General features: G+C 42.0%; 1 long non-coding RNA gene across 1 annotated transcript; it reads left to right on the plus strand.

Moving 5' to 3' along the window:
* The first annotated feature begins 1,039 nt into the window (after window positions 1-1,039).
* LOC132251928 (uncharacterized) lies at window positions 1,040-11,739 on the plus strand. Its single transcript, XR_009463670.1, has 3 exons — window positions 1,040-1,132; window positions 4,159-4,256; window positions 10,376-11,739. It is a non-coding gene; the product is annotated as an uncharacterized LOC132251928 (long non-coding RNA).
* Window positions 11,740-14,669: the final 2,930 nt, after the last annotated feature.

Raw genomic sequence — 14,669 nt, forward strand, 5'->3', positions numbered from 1 at the left:
TATAGACAATCACAAATCTCATTAAAGCTGGTGGATATGATCTCCATCTTCTGCTAAAGCAAAATGAGGTAACAATTAAATGACCCTTTGGTAAGTGATGGCTGGAGCAATGAAAAATACAGGCCAAAAGATTAAACTGAGCATGGGGGTTTAAGTGTCATTTGTTTGCAGTTGCAAGTGTTTACATCGGTCAGATACTGAAGGAGAAAATGAGCAGAATATGGAGAATATCAGAAGACAACATGGAAACATTTAATAGGCCTATGTGAAGCAGCAAGTATTTGGATTCAGATTCAGCTGATTTGATTCAATGATTTAGATCACTGTCCCAAATCAATTTGGCTGATTCAGATTTGGAAATCTGGCGCCAAGTTGAAGATTCAGCCATAGACTATACAGGCAGTACTTGACGACACTGGACACAGCTGCCTCCAGCTAGTAAGTGTGCTTTGGTGGGAAGAGGGAGGAGGGAAGGGCTATAGGGGGCGGGGCAGATCAACACCCCCACAGCAAGGGAGTGATTGGGATTGGGGCTGGGACAAACTGCCTAGCTGGGATGGGGGGTGTAAACTCGGGGAGGGGGACTCCCGCCACTGCGTGCCAGCATGCACCGCCAGTCCAAGAGCTGCTCTTCTGGTGGCTCCTTTGGCAGTTCTCACTGCTGGTCTGGGAGGGCATGGGAGTAGGTGTTTGCCTCCAGATGTGTGCAAGGTGGGCTGGGCTGGGCTGGGCTGGGCTGGGCTCTAGGAGGGTAGCCCCAGCTGCCTGCTGCCAGGCTGTGCTTTGCGGGGTGGGCAAAGCCAGGGCTGCTGTCACAGGGCATTAAGATGTGCCTGCTCCTTTAAGGGTAGAAACTGCCTAGAGGGAGGGCCCTAGGAGCCAGACAGAACCCCCACAGGTGCAGGTTGCCATAGCAGCAGGCTAATGAAGGAATTAGCTAACACCTGCACTCAGTCAGCTGACTGGAAGGCAGGGTCCTGGGCACATATAAGCCCCAGGGCTGGGACTACAGGCTGTTAGTTACCTGGCAGCTGTCAGGGGAAGAAGCTCCTGCAGAGAAGACTTGCCCAGAGATGCTGTGGCTGCCTGATACTTTACTTAAAGGACTAATGGGGATCCAGCAACTCATCAGGTACACTGGGTTGTGAAGCACTTAATGCTCAGAGAGCAGTTTGCCTCTTTTAAAGAGACAGAGTGCACTTTGCACTGTTTGTATCATGTTATAGCCCAGGGGATCATATTTTGCTTGTTGTTTGTACTCCAGTGGACCACCAGGCTAAAGCTATTGAGGAGAAGGAGGCCTCCATCGGGGCATATGAGCATGTAGAGCTCCAGTGCCAGACAGTGCAGTGACAGGGCTGTGGAGAGCCCCTAGTGCTAGAGAGGGTGCCACTACAAGGGCCCATTGGCCTAGTGATCACAGGAAGGCAAGCTAGATAGAGGCCTCATAAAAAGTAACAATGTTTAATTAACACCTGTGAGGCATGGGGCATGGTAAAGGGGAGGTTTTGGAGCCAGGCATCTAGCCTAGGCAAGTCACCTACCGAGAGCAGGGCCCATCAAAGAGTCCAATAACCCACAGAGTTTAGGGGGGGGTCCATCAGGACTGTGACGGAGCTATAACTCGAGGGAAGCCCACCTATTTATTACTTTTACCAGCAAGACATGGTAGGTGAGATTAGAAGGTGCCTGTAGGGTGGATCCATCACTGTCATGGAGCCCAAGGGACATCACAGCCATCCCTGGGGACCCTGCATCATGAAAGCTGTGCTCTGGGAGCCTAACCCCAGTCACCTGCCACCACCTACACTCCACAGGGCTGGTGGAGTCAGGGCTGCACTCCGGGTGGCCAGCCCCAGCTGCAGCCTGGAGCACAGCCCTGGCTCTGCCCACCCAATGGAGCACAGCCCTGTGGTGAGCAGCTAGGTCTAGCCTCCTGAAGTGCAACATAGCCCAGCCTACCCCGCACAGATCCTGGGATACATGCCTGCTCCTATGTCCTCCCAGACCAGCACTGAAAGCAGCAGGATGAGCCATCAGAAGAGCAGCTCCCCCGCCCCTCCCCCGAGTCCTGCGTGATTTCCCACCCCCCCACCCCATCCCACCCTCCCACCCCCCGCAGCTGAGAAGCTTGTCCCAGTCCCAATCCCTCCCTCACTGTGGGGGCACTGATCTGCCCCCCGCCATTCCCCTTCCCTCTACTCTGCGCCCAACACAACAGACTTACCAGCTGGAGGCAGCCATGTCCAGGACTGCCTGTATAGTTTATGGCAGAATCTCTGATTCTCTCCAAATTGATTTGGAGGCTCCCTATTCAAGTCGGAGCTTTTAATGGGTCTCCTGATTCTATTTGGATTCAGAGATTCGGCTGCCAAAATGGGCCAAATCTCCTCTGAACTGAATTGGCTCCCGAAGCTTCACACAGCCCTAACATTTCATAGAAAGTCTCTGGCAGAGAGCCAAAACACAGATCTCTTGCCTTCAAGAAAATCTTAGAATTGTGTGCAAGAAACTGCCTCCTACTGTTTGCTTGCCACTGTGTCAGGGAAACATGACTTTTTGAACATTCTTTGTAAATAAATTGCACGGTCTCAAAAGAAATCCCCATCTATAGCATCAAAAAGAAATCTGTTAGGCCAGTTACTAGGTAACTGTTCATGCAATTTAGAAATGGGAAAATAAATTAATGGCAAATCAATGCTAAAGTTAACATTGGAGGCACAGACGGAAGTTACATCTGTTGTATGATTAGCCCCTTGGAAGTGCTATGGAAGTACTATAAAAGATCATAGCTGCAGAGTGCTTTAAATGTGCCCAATTGCACAACAATGTGAGCCCTCATTACATGAGGGTTCAGATGAAGGAACTCCAAAGCAGAGCGCTTTCATTAACTTTTGTCAGCATGTGCCAGGAGCAGGGCTGGGCTAATACAGCCAAGCCCTGCTCCTGGTTCTGTCTTCAGATTGGGAGCAGGGAAAGAGAGGGGAAGGAGTTCTGTCTGGGGTTTGCCCAGGCTTCACTGGAGGGTGGGGCTTCAATCCATCCACTCCACCCTCCAGTACAAGTTAGGAGGGTTGGGGGCAGGGCCAGAGGAGAGTGGCTGCAGACATGCAGCTACTCCAAACTGGAACTCAATTCCCCCAACCCCCGAGACTCAACAGTGAATGTCTGTTGGGTTGGGAGGAATGCTGTAACTCCTGGTGCTTCCTGAAAAGCACCATGAATTACAGCAGGGAGCTGCATATCTGTCAGCACCCTAGAAGTCATGAGTTCTTGGCTCCCAAACTTTGTATATGTCACTAAGGCACATCATGTGACCCTATTCTCATCTACCTAGGCCAACACCACTTGGGAGAGAGGATTGGGGGCAGAATTTTTCAAATATTCATCACTAGTCTAACTCGGTTCCACTCTTCAGTTGCAAAAGATCCAACAGATTTCAGGAACAGGAGTTATTGCTTTTGAATAACTTTTGAATATCCCACCTATATTTCCTTTTCATCCTTAATTTGGGCAAGAGAACAGTGGAGGCATATCCCATGAATTTCCCAGGCCCTGATTTCAGTTGCTTCAAAAGAAGGTGGTTAATAATAGAACAGCCTGTTCAAACAGGAAATTTTTCCTACTGCTATAGTGGTTAGAGTCTGCCCTGAAGAATGAGGCTTTATTTTTTTAACTGATCCTGTGTGTGTGATGTTTGCATTATCTATATAAATAGCCAAATAGTTTTGGAATTCTACTGCATTGTTTGCCTTGGTATCTTATGGCATTTAACTACACAGGCTAAATATGCATTAGAAAAAAAGAAATGTTTCTCCTTATCAAGTTTACACTTTTCTGCATTTCCACATAGCTGGCTATCCTCGTGTTCTTGACCAAATTGAGGATATACAAAAATGTTTCTCCTTACTGTTCATTATTTTGTGTCCTATTAACTTGTTGTTTTTTTTTATTTACCTTCTCTCCAAACCATATATTTTCACACAGTCTTTCAATCTTTGTTCACATGAGAGTTTTACCATGAATCTAGTTATTCTTGGCACTTGTATCTGAATCTTCCTTGCATAAGATGATTCAATAAGATTGTTTAAGATACTGCGTGTGAAGACATAATATTTTCTCTAAATCATTCAACCACTTCTTATATCATATTGCCAGGTTTCCTTTTCTAAACAACCCCAGCACATGATCCCACCGGACCCACTTCTGATGGCCACCCCAGTTCCATACACAGGACAGACTCCTAGCAATTAGAGGTAAAGTAACTGTGGGAGGCTGAGGCAAGTGGAAAGACCAAGCTTTAGAGATTTGGGACACTTCATTTGATTATATTTTGGGAAGTTGGGTGGTTATCAGCGGAGATGCACTTTGGTTGGGCTACCTCTAAAGAACATATGGAAAGATAGGAAAAAGGGACTAATTAAACATCCAATATTAAGCAATGAAGTGTTATACCTCTTAATGGTTTAATAAAATCAGCTACCTATGGGTGCATCCAGATGAGCCCGCACGTGCCTCTTGCAGCATCTCAAAGGATTTTGAGATGCTGCCAGAGGCATGTGTGGGAACAAACTGTTCCCCCCCCCCCAATGCAAAGTTTCAGCAGGGGAGCAAAATTAAACCCCTCATATTCAGGTGTCAAACAAAACCCTGGGGGGGGGGGGGAACGGGTTAGGGCACAGTCCCAGACCATGCCCTGAGGCACCAGAAGTTCATTCCTCCACAGAGATGCTCTGCCAGTGGGTGGGGATGTAGGAAAAGTACAGCCCTGGTCCTATGGCAAATGACTGGGCTTTCCCAGCCTCAAGGCTGCACTGTGAATGTTTAGAGATGGATATTCAGTAGATTGGGCTAACCCATTTCCAAATTGACATTAGTGTACCCCTCAGGTGAACTAAGATCAGGCCAGCAATTTTTTTTCCCTATCTAACCTTTCCAAACATACGTATGGATCAGCACTTAGATCAACCTAACCCTAGTTAGGTTGATCTAAGTGTAATGTCTGCATGTAACCTTAGAGTGATTTTTTTTTCCAGCTTATATGAATTGTCAAGGTTAATTTAGAACTAAATAAGGCATAAGATTAGTTCAAGTTATTCTTCCTAAAAATTATAGACTTTTATTTATCAACATCAAATTTAATTTTCTATTTCACTAAATTCTTTACCATTTGCTAGCTTTGATAGATCCCTCTGGATTCCTCAGAACAGAACATTCCCCAGTTTGGGCTAATTTTCAGAATTTAGTGTTCAGATCCAAAAAATTTTGGTTCAATATGGCTGTATTCAAACACTTTCAGAAAAATTCAAAACTGGTCTCCATGAATAAATTGAAGATGTGTAATTGTTTCCAGTATGTATATTCACTGTCTAATATATGAATTTGATTGGGAATACACATACAGGGATATTTCTCATGAGAACTGAAATTTAAATACCAGCCAAGGAATTATTGTTCAATGTTGGTATTTTTCATACTGTTCACAATGAGGAATATATTTTCAAATGACAGTATAACCATGTGAATTCTTCAATAACCAAAAGGCCATACCTCATTAATTTTGTGGTTGGCAGTACTGTTCAGTCTGCTCTGTTCTTGAAAGTTTTAGTCTTAAAGCAGAGGTGTATTATTGTGGTGGATCAGCCAAATGTACTCTCATTTGTTCTCTAATACTAAAAACAATCTTTAGGAGAGGAGCAAGGAGTTTGAGACAAATTTATGACATTAGTAAGTGTTTAATTCATTGAACTTTGTATGGGAAAAGAAAACTATCAAAATAAAGGAACTCCGCTAACTGTGTAACTTGAAGCTGACATGCATAGCATTACTTGAAAGAAGGAAACATAAGTTTAAGTTTGAGAGGGATTTTCTGAGCACATGGGAAATGATGTGACAGATTTAAAACAGAATAAAATCATCAAGACAATTTTCATTTTAGTTTACATTAAACTTTTCAGAAGACAAATAATCTTTAAGCAGTCCAAAAGACTTGGTGAACTTCAAAATTAGAATTCTTTGATGTACTTAGACAAATTGAATCCAGGATGAATCTGGAAGAGCAGTAAAAAGTAATAAAGCTGCTGACTGCTTACAACTGTTAAATGTTTAGTCTATGAGCTCAACAAAATTCCCAGTAACTAAAGCGAGAGAGATTTTTACTGCAGATGGCCATGATGGTTTAAGTTAGTGATGTCTGCACTTTGAGACGCACATAAAACTGAATGTTTGGAACTTTTTAATATTTTTCAAATAAAGATATCAACCACCAATAATTGGAACTGAAGTCTTGGCTACTTATAAAAAGTAAGAATAAAAAATCTACTGTATTTCTGGCTGTCTCATACCAGTACCTTCATTTGCTTTGCACCTTCATTAAAATTCTATGAAATAATGATAAAAGATTAGACGAAAATATCTATTACTGAGGGAATAATAGTTTGTGTTGTTTTTGGCATGCATTTGTGCTCTGAAAAAGCTATTAAAGTAATGATATGGTTAGGGGGCTGGGGCACATGACTTCTGAGGGGAGGCTAAGGAAACTGGGCTTATTTAGTATACAGAAGAGAAGACTAAGGGGGTATTTTAATAGGGGTGTACGAAATGGGCCGCATTCTATTTGGATTTGGCACAATCAGGGACAGTGATTTGATTCGTTGATTTTGATCACTGTCCCCTATTCAATTTGGCTGAATCCAAATGTGAAGATTTGATGCTGATTCAGAGAATCAGAAATTCGACCAGAGACATAGCTTTAAATGTTGGGGGGGGAGGGGACGCGGTTCTACATACCTCAGGGTACCAGGCATGGTTCATGATCACTGTGATGCTGGGGTGGATGGAGCATCCCACAGGAGCATGGGAAGGCTCGCCCATGTGCTCAGTGGCAAACCTGGAGTGGACCAGAAGTACCGGAAGCGCCCCCCCCCCCCGCCACTCTCCCCTGGCTCAGTAATTCACCATGGGGAGACCCCGGGTGCCCCCCCCAGATCCAGGAGGCACCAGTCACTGAGCTGGGTAGGCGCAAGGGGAGGGGAGGTGCACTCCCCAGCAGACCTAGAAGTGGACCAGCGTGAAGAGTTTCTGGTCCACTTTCAGGTCTGCTGCCAAGCACGCTGGGGACTCCCTTCCCCCCCACCGTGCTCCTGTGGGATGCTCCATCCGCCCCAGGATCGCAGCATTGATGAGCTGCCTGGTACCTCGAGGTATGTAGAGAAAACATTTAAAGCTGTGCCTATGGCTGAATCTCCAAATTGATTTTGGAGGGTTCTGATTTCGATTTGGAGAGATTAAAGGGTCTCCCGATTCAATTCGTATTCAGCTATTCAGCCGCCAAATCACCACCAAATCGAATCGGGGAATAAAGCTCCACACAGACCTAGTATTTAATAGCAGCCTTTAACTACGGAAAGCATGGTTTGAAAGAGGATGTGGCTAGACTCTTCTCAGTGGCGACAGAAGGCAGAACAAGGAACAATGATTTCAATTTCCAGCAAGGGAAGTTTAAATTAAATATTAGGAAAAACTTTCTCATTAGGAGGGCAGTAAAGCAGTGGAACAGGTTACCCAGAGAGGTTGTGGAATCTCCATCCTTGGAGGCTTTTGAGACCCAGCTAAACAAAGCCTTAGCTGAGATGAACTAACTGGGGATGGCCCTGCCTTGAGCAGGGGGTTGCACTAATGACCTCCTGAAGTCCCTTCCAGCCCTAATTTTCTATGATACTATAATATGGGAAAAGATAATAATGAATACCCAGAATTATTTCCCCAATGAATTTAAAGTAACTTGTAAAATTAAGTTAATTTAATTGCTAATTTTGACTTACTGCTTGCTAAGTCATCATGTAAAAAAAAGACTGAAAACAGTGAAAATTCAGGCTGAGCAACCTAGGATGATTTACATTTTCCAAGTGCAAATAACTACATCACTTGCCTAAGCACATAGAAATTACAAAGCAGACAAGGATAAAAGAACAAGCAAATAAAGTATAAGTTTTCCTATATGCACAACTTTATTACTGTTATAAGTGCAATATCAGCCAATCTCAGATGTTAAAAAATCTTGGACTGGGCCCCCCAAAATCTTGAAACTAGCTTCAAAATCACATGAATTACTAATAATAATATTGGCTTCTTTTATGTGACTTCTGACATTGAAGTCTGCACTTGGTGTGTGTTTTCAAGCTCTGCAAACATAAGAACTAGATTTTTTTTTTTTTTTTTAGTAAGTGTCAAAATTCTCATATAATTACATTGTCTCAAGAAATGGAACTTGAAGAACAGCAAATACTGTAAGGCTCATGATAAAATCACACGTAGATTTTAGAAGATAGCATTGTATCGTGTCACCAGTTTTTAAGCAGAAATCCCCATTGATTTTTAGTGGAGAATTCTGTTTAAAAGTTCCAGTGAGAATACACCCAGAGGTGGCCCTATGGTCTAGACCAGCAGCATATACCACAGCTTTGGACCCTGTGTAGGGCCTCATGATTTGTGTATTTGCACTGAATCCAATAAACTCAAGGCTTGGTTCTGGTCTTATACACCAGTAAAAATCAAAATATCCTCCCCTGAAGTCAGAAGCATTACTGGTCAGATACATTGATGCTTACACTTCTGCATTTCAAGCTGTTTTATTTGTATTCATGATAGATGCATTATTATATTTCTAACTACTCTGTATATTCAATTATAGGCTATATATAGCTTAGGAAGTTTGCAAGCATCCCAGCTCTTTATAAAGGCAAATACATTAACATGCTTTGGAGCATTTAGTAGCCTCCTTTCACTTGCCTGAAAACAGATCAGAGCAAAGGAAACAAGTAAACGTGGACCCAAATTTTTTGAGAACTGTAATGACTCCATAAAGGGACCCTGGAAGTCTTGATTAGCAATTGAAGGAACCAAAAGAAAATGTTTCTGTAACAATGGGGTTTAATTTTTTTTTAAATGGCAATAAAATTCTGCAGAATGTATTTCCTGTGAAAAGCAACCATTTGGGAATTCTCACTATTTTGGTTAAATATGATTAATGAAAATACTTTCCAGACTCTGCAATTATCTTCAGTACAAATGGAAAAATATGGAGTAATTTAAAGGTTCAGTCCAAAAGAAAATAAATACCAAGATTGCAGAGGAGTGCAGTCATACTAACTGAATAGTAGAAAATCCTGTCAGAAGTGGACCCACTGTACAAAACCAGAAACAGTTGTAACAAACAGGTTAGAGTTATAGCAGAAAAGTGTATAGGGAGAAGGGCTTATGCAACAAACCCCTATTCACCCCCTAATTCCCCAATATTATCCTGTACTATACCCCATTCCAGGCTGTACTGTACCTCACTTGATATCTCTTCTCAGTTTGACACTAAGTTACTGATGACTATTCTGAGCATGATTATCCATCTAAAAGCAATTTCATTTAATAGTTTACTTCTGACATTCCAGTACATAATAAAACGTGAAATGCAGAACAGTTGGGACAGACAACAGAATTATGTCCTGGCTTAGTTATCTATTCTGGGTCAATGGATATCAGTGAACCTTTCTTATGGCTGGAGCCAGCATCCATTGATTCCATGGGTAATTCTACTCATAGCTTGAAGGGAATAATCATCCAAAGCAGAAACTGAGGTAATTTTATTGTATCAGCTGGTTATATATCATTCCAGCCATCCTGAAGGATGTGGATGTCACAGAATGATAGATTTCTGTTTTCAAGAACACTGTGATATCTTGGGCGAAAATCACATGGCATTTAAATCATATCCCAACAAACAGAGTTTAATGCAGCCATAAGATTAAATAAATCAGAGATTTTTATATAGGAATTTGATAGTCAAAGTGGTTGCAGTTTAAGCCCCCCTTATCCTAAATATCCTAAACAAATTATGACTTATTCTGAGCTCTGGGACTTATCCAGAATAAGTCCATCAAACTTTGCCAGTGAGATAGAAACATGGCTCTTATGTTGTTGTACCACCAGGTTAGTATTTATTGTAAATAGGCACAGTTCATTGCAGCCAGCTGTGGATCTGGCTCTTGGTTTTACTGACTGCCTAATGTAAGAGAACAAATTGTATCTAAGAAATCTCTGTGGTTCACCTCTTACTAATATTGTTAACATGAAGCTAAGCATCATTTGGGTACTTACAGGGATGCTACAAAAATAGGAACTCTCTGTACCACTTTTCAGCTCACTCCTTTGCTAAATGGAAACTGTTCTTGCAATTAAGCCTTTTTCCTGACCTTATGGTCTACCACAGCATGCTTCAGAGATCTCTGGGTAGGGGGAACTATTACACACAATGCATTTGGACAAGTCCAGCACATGTGCATGTTAATAAGTATTCTTCTTTTTCATTTCTTCTGTTGCGAAGGTTAATCCTACATATACACACATCTGTTTACCTGCTCTAACTAATGATAATGGATCATGCAAGATGTGAGGAACACAATCTTTCTTCAAGCAATGTTTTGAGTAGCAATCCTCTCCCTCTAATGGAAATTAGTCAAGATGTACATGGAGGATTGATTTCTGAAGATACACCCATCCTCTGTCATCGGAGACAAAAAAAACCCCAAGTGATTAACTTCCTGGAATATGAAAACAACTTGTAAAGGAGATAGTATGTGGTGTTGGGATTTTTTTAAAATCAAGAGATACAATTCATGAAGAAATTGGTGAAAAGAATCCAAACCAGTTGTTCTTCAGATACAGGGACTGCATCCAGAGGATCCCATGGCCAAGAAATTTAGGGGAAACCTCTGAGAAGTGTCCACACAGAGCAGTTGGGGGAACCCAATCCAATATTGTTTTGGGGTACATGGTGCAGTGTGCAAGGTGCAGGGTACTGGCACAGTGCAGTGATGGCAGGGGCCTATATCCATATTACATAATCACAATGCATCTTTATTTCAGAACATGAAATAGTATTACGCATACTCAACTGAGGTGTAATACAAGTTTATAATACTTAAAACTGTTGTAGTCAACTCATATTATCAGGGAATGCATCTTAAGTGAAGTCTAGAGTACAATGGTATTGTAGTGTTTTGTTTGTTTTTGCCACACATTATGAGCTCAGGCCACCAATCTGTAACAGAACAGCCTACTACTCACAAAGTGAGTTGTGATTCCTCATGAGTAAGGGAGCAAAATTTGGCCCTACACGATTGCTCTGTATGTTGCTTTATATAGATGTTTCACCATGTTCTGTGTTTAAAATAAGTAGCTAAATATAGTCCATTGTATTAGATGATATACAACACTGGCCGTGTCTATACGATACAATGACTGCACAGTAGCTCATTATTACTGTTCAGTAGCATTGCATGGCACAAAGCATGATGTGACACTACTGCACAGTAGTAACGAGCTACTGAGCACTCAACACCAAAAAGCCATTTGGGGATGCTACTGCACAGTAAGTCTAGTTGCTGCATAGTCTCTTAGTATTTGTGTATGCAAGTACTAAATGACTGTGCAGTAACAACTGCACCGTCAGTGTGTCATATAGACGCAGCTATTGACCACTAAAATCAAAATGTGACAGAATGATATATGTATGTGTGTGCATGTTTGCGGAGGAAGACCACCAGTGTATGCGGTGCTCATTATAGGCATGGCTGGTGAACTCAGACTGGTGGGGAGGTGGAGTGTCCTGTGGGGAAGGGTTTGCAGCCGACTGGGAGCAGAGGGGTTTGCCGCTTCCCCGCTGACATCCGGAGTGCCTGGCTGGCTGCAACGCTCCTTCCCCCCCCCCCCCCCCCGGATCCCATAGGATGTTGTACTGCCCCACCAGTCTGAATGAGTTCACCAGCCATGCGTGGCTCATTTATTTCTTATAATGTTCAGTGGGAAATTCCCAAGGTTCCTGTTTCTAGCTACAGAGGCCTATTGCTGTAATTTTAAATAATTAGATGAATGTGGTATTTTTTAATCAGATAAAACAATGAGTATTGACTATTAATAAGCTGTTGAATATTTCAGCACTTCTGCCATATTAAGTCTACAGTTTATAGGTCGCTAGTGGCTATCAAATATAAAGGGATTGTTCTAATATGTTTGGAATTACAGTCAACTAATCCTTTTGTGATATCTGTGAATATGTCACGAAATAATGAAATAAAATGGTGGGGGCTGTTTTATATGAAATGGAGTAATGAATTTCCAAAATAAGGGGTGTTTTTCCCCCCTGAAATCCAATTTAAAGTACCAATAACATTTGCAGAATGTATTCTGAAATTTAATCAAATAAGATTTGGACTCAATTTTTCACATTAAAGGGATTAGAGGGGAGATGGGGGGACCTGAACATTAAATGTTTATGTTGGGATTCTCATTTTATTTAATTTATTAGCATGTATAGGAGATTTTTAAACTCACTGTAGTAACTGGATACAATAAAGAGGATTATTGTTCTTATTCAAGTGCTGGATTTGAGAAAGGATATATTGTGTTTTTTTTTAAATCTCACAACACAAAAAATAATTAGCATTTTATTTAGGTTAAAAATAACTGTTGTGATCTAGATACTCACATTCAGTTGCCTAAAAAGTGAACTGCCTGAAGCTATATTCAATAGGGCTGTGTGAAGCTTTGGGTGCTGATTCGATTCGGAGGAGATTTGGCCCAATTCAGGGGCCAAATCTCTGAATCCAAATCAAACTGAGAGACCCATAAAAAGGTCTGAATCAAGTCAAAGCTCTCCAAATAGATTCAGAAAAGATTCAGAGAGCTTTAGAGAGATTCAGAGATTTGGGCAGTCCCCGCTCACAACCTCAGGGAGCTGGACCCAGACTCCGTGCCAGTAAGTAGGGGGCAGGGGTGGGAACCATGGGGGAACTCCCAACCCCTGCCCGCTCTCCCAGCCACATCATTGGCTGCCCCACCTTTAAAACAAACCAAAAAAAGTCCTGCAATCACCGGCTCCTGCCAGGAGGGGGGCTGCACCCTGCTGCCCCGCACTGTGTGGGGGGCTCTGCCACAAACCCCCATCAAATTTGGAGGTATTTGGCCATTTCAACTTTGGGACTTGAATATTAGGCCAGTGCAAGGCAGCTAGTATTCACTTTGGATTCGGATTTGGCCGATTTGGGGACAATGATTTGATTTGGTGATTCGAATCACTGTCCTGAATTGATTCAACCAAATCTGATTCAGAGATTCGGCCACTGTTGAATCGGCCAAATCTTTGAATCAAACAAACCCCATCCCCCACCTGCTCTCCCAGCCCTATCGATAGCTGCCCTGCCTGGCCCAAGCATCCTGGCTCTTCAAAAACAAAAAAAGCCCCTCACTCCCTGGCTGCTGCAGCAGCCATTGGGTTTCTGGGGGCTCATGGCAGAGCCCTCCCAAGCAGCACACGGCAGTGGACAGCAGCAGGGATCACCCCCCTCCGTGGCAGCAGTCGGTGAATGCGGAGCTTTTTATTTATTTATTTATTTATTTATTTATTTATTTATTCATTTAGTTATTTATTTTAAAGAGTTGGGAGCTGGGGCGGGCCGGGCAGCCATTGATGGGGCTGGGAGATCAGGTGGGGGATGGGGCCTGTTTGATTCAAAGATTTGGCCGATTCAACGGCGGCTGAATCTCCAAATCAGATTTGGTTGAATCAATTCAGGACAGCGATTCAAATCACGAGATCGAATCACTATCCCCGAATCGGCTGAATCCAAATCCAAAGTGAATACTAGCTTCTTCGCACTGGCCTAATATTCAAGTCCCTAGGTTGAAATGGCCTAATACCTCCAAATTTCACTGATGTCAATGATTTTATGTCAATGTATAATTAAAATGAATTCATAGTTGTCCCATTATGTCTATGTAAATAACTAAATCAGTAAGAAGCAGTTCTTAACTCATGTTTAAAATACTATAGCCTCTATTTCTGTGGATGAAACTCAGGTGATGCATAGGTAGGTTATTGCTGCCACAGTAGTGATACTATCCTTATGTAAGGTTATAGTTATGGAGAAAGAAGATTTTTCATTTCAGGTGGAGTTTCATGATTTTGAGAGAGAACAAATAAAAAAGTAGTTGAATTTTGGGTCAATTGAAATGTTTAATTCATTTATTCAGGCATTTTTCACTTTCACTTTTTTCAATTTTTAAAGGACTGAAAAAAGTAATTTTGAAGTGGGGGAAAAAAACAAAGGATTTTATTACAAAAAGAATAAAGATGGGACATTCTGATGTTATCAAAAGTGTTTCCCCAATTTTACTTCAAAACAAATTTTAGTCAAATACAACATATTCCTAAAAAATTTTCTGCTTTTGACAAATTGGTATTTTCTAATACAAAAATGTTCAATTGGAAAATTTCCAACCATCTCTCTTACATCCCCACCAGACCATCTCTTCTATCTAGCACACCCCCAGTGGCTGTCTGTAATTTGGCCCTGAGCACTTTCACAGAGCATACTGTATCTTAAGAAAAAGCATTTTTAGCTGTATTCACAGATGAAAAGCCTGCTGTAAGATGGCCTTTTCTCCCTTTTTTTGTCAGTGTTTTGAAAGCTCTCCCTTGGTGACAAATAGGTCACAAAGGCATTTTAGAGTTGGTAGATTTAAGTAGGAACAGCAGCAATTGGCATCTCTGTATCAGTGGGAAGGTAAGGTCAGGGGAAAAGATACAAAATGTATAAATAACTGACAAAAAGGGGTAA

Source organism: Alligator mississippiensis, chromosome 7 (assembly GCF_030867095.1).
Source record: "Alligator mississippiensis isolate rAllMis1 chromosome 7, rAllMis1, whole genome shotgun sequence".
Taxonomy (NCBI): domain Eukaryota; kingdom Metazoa; phylum Chordata; order Crocodylia; family Alligatoridae; genus Alligator; species Alligator mississippiensis.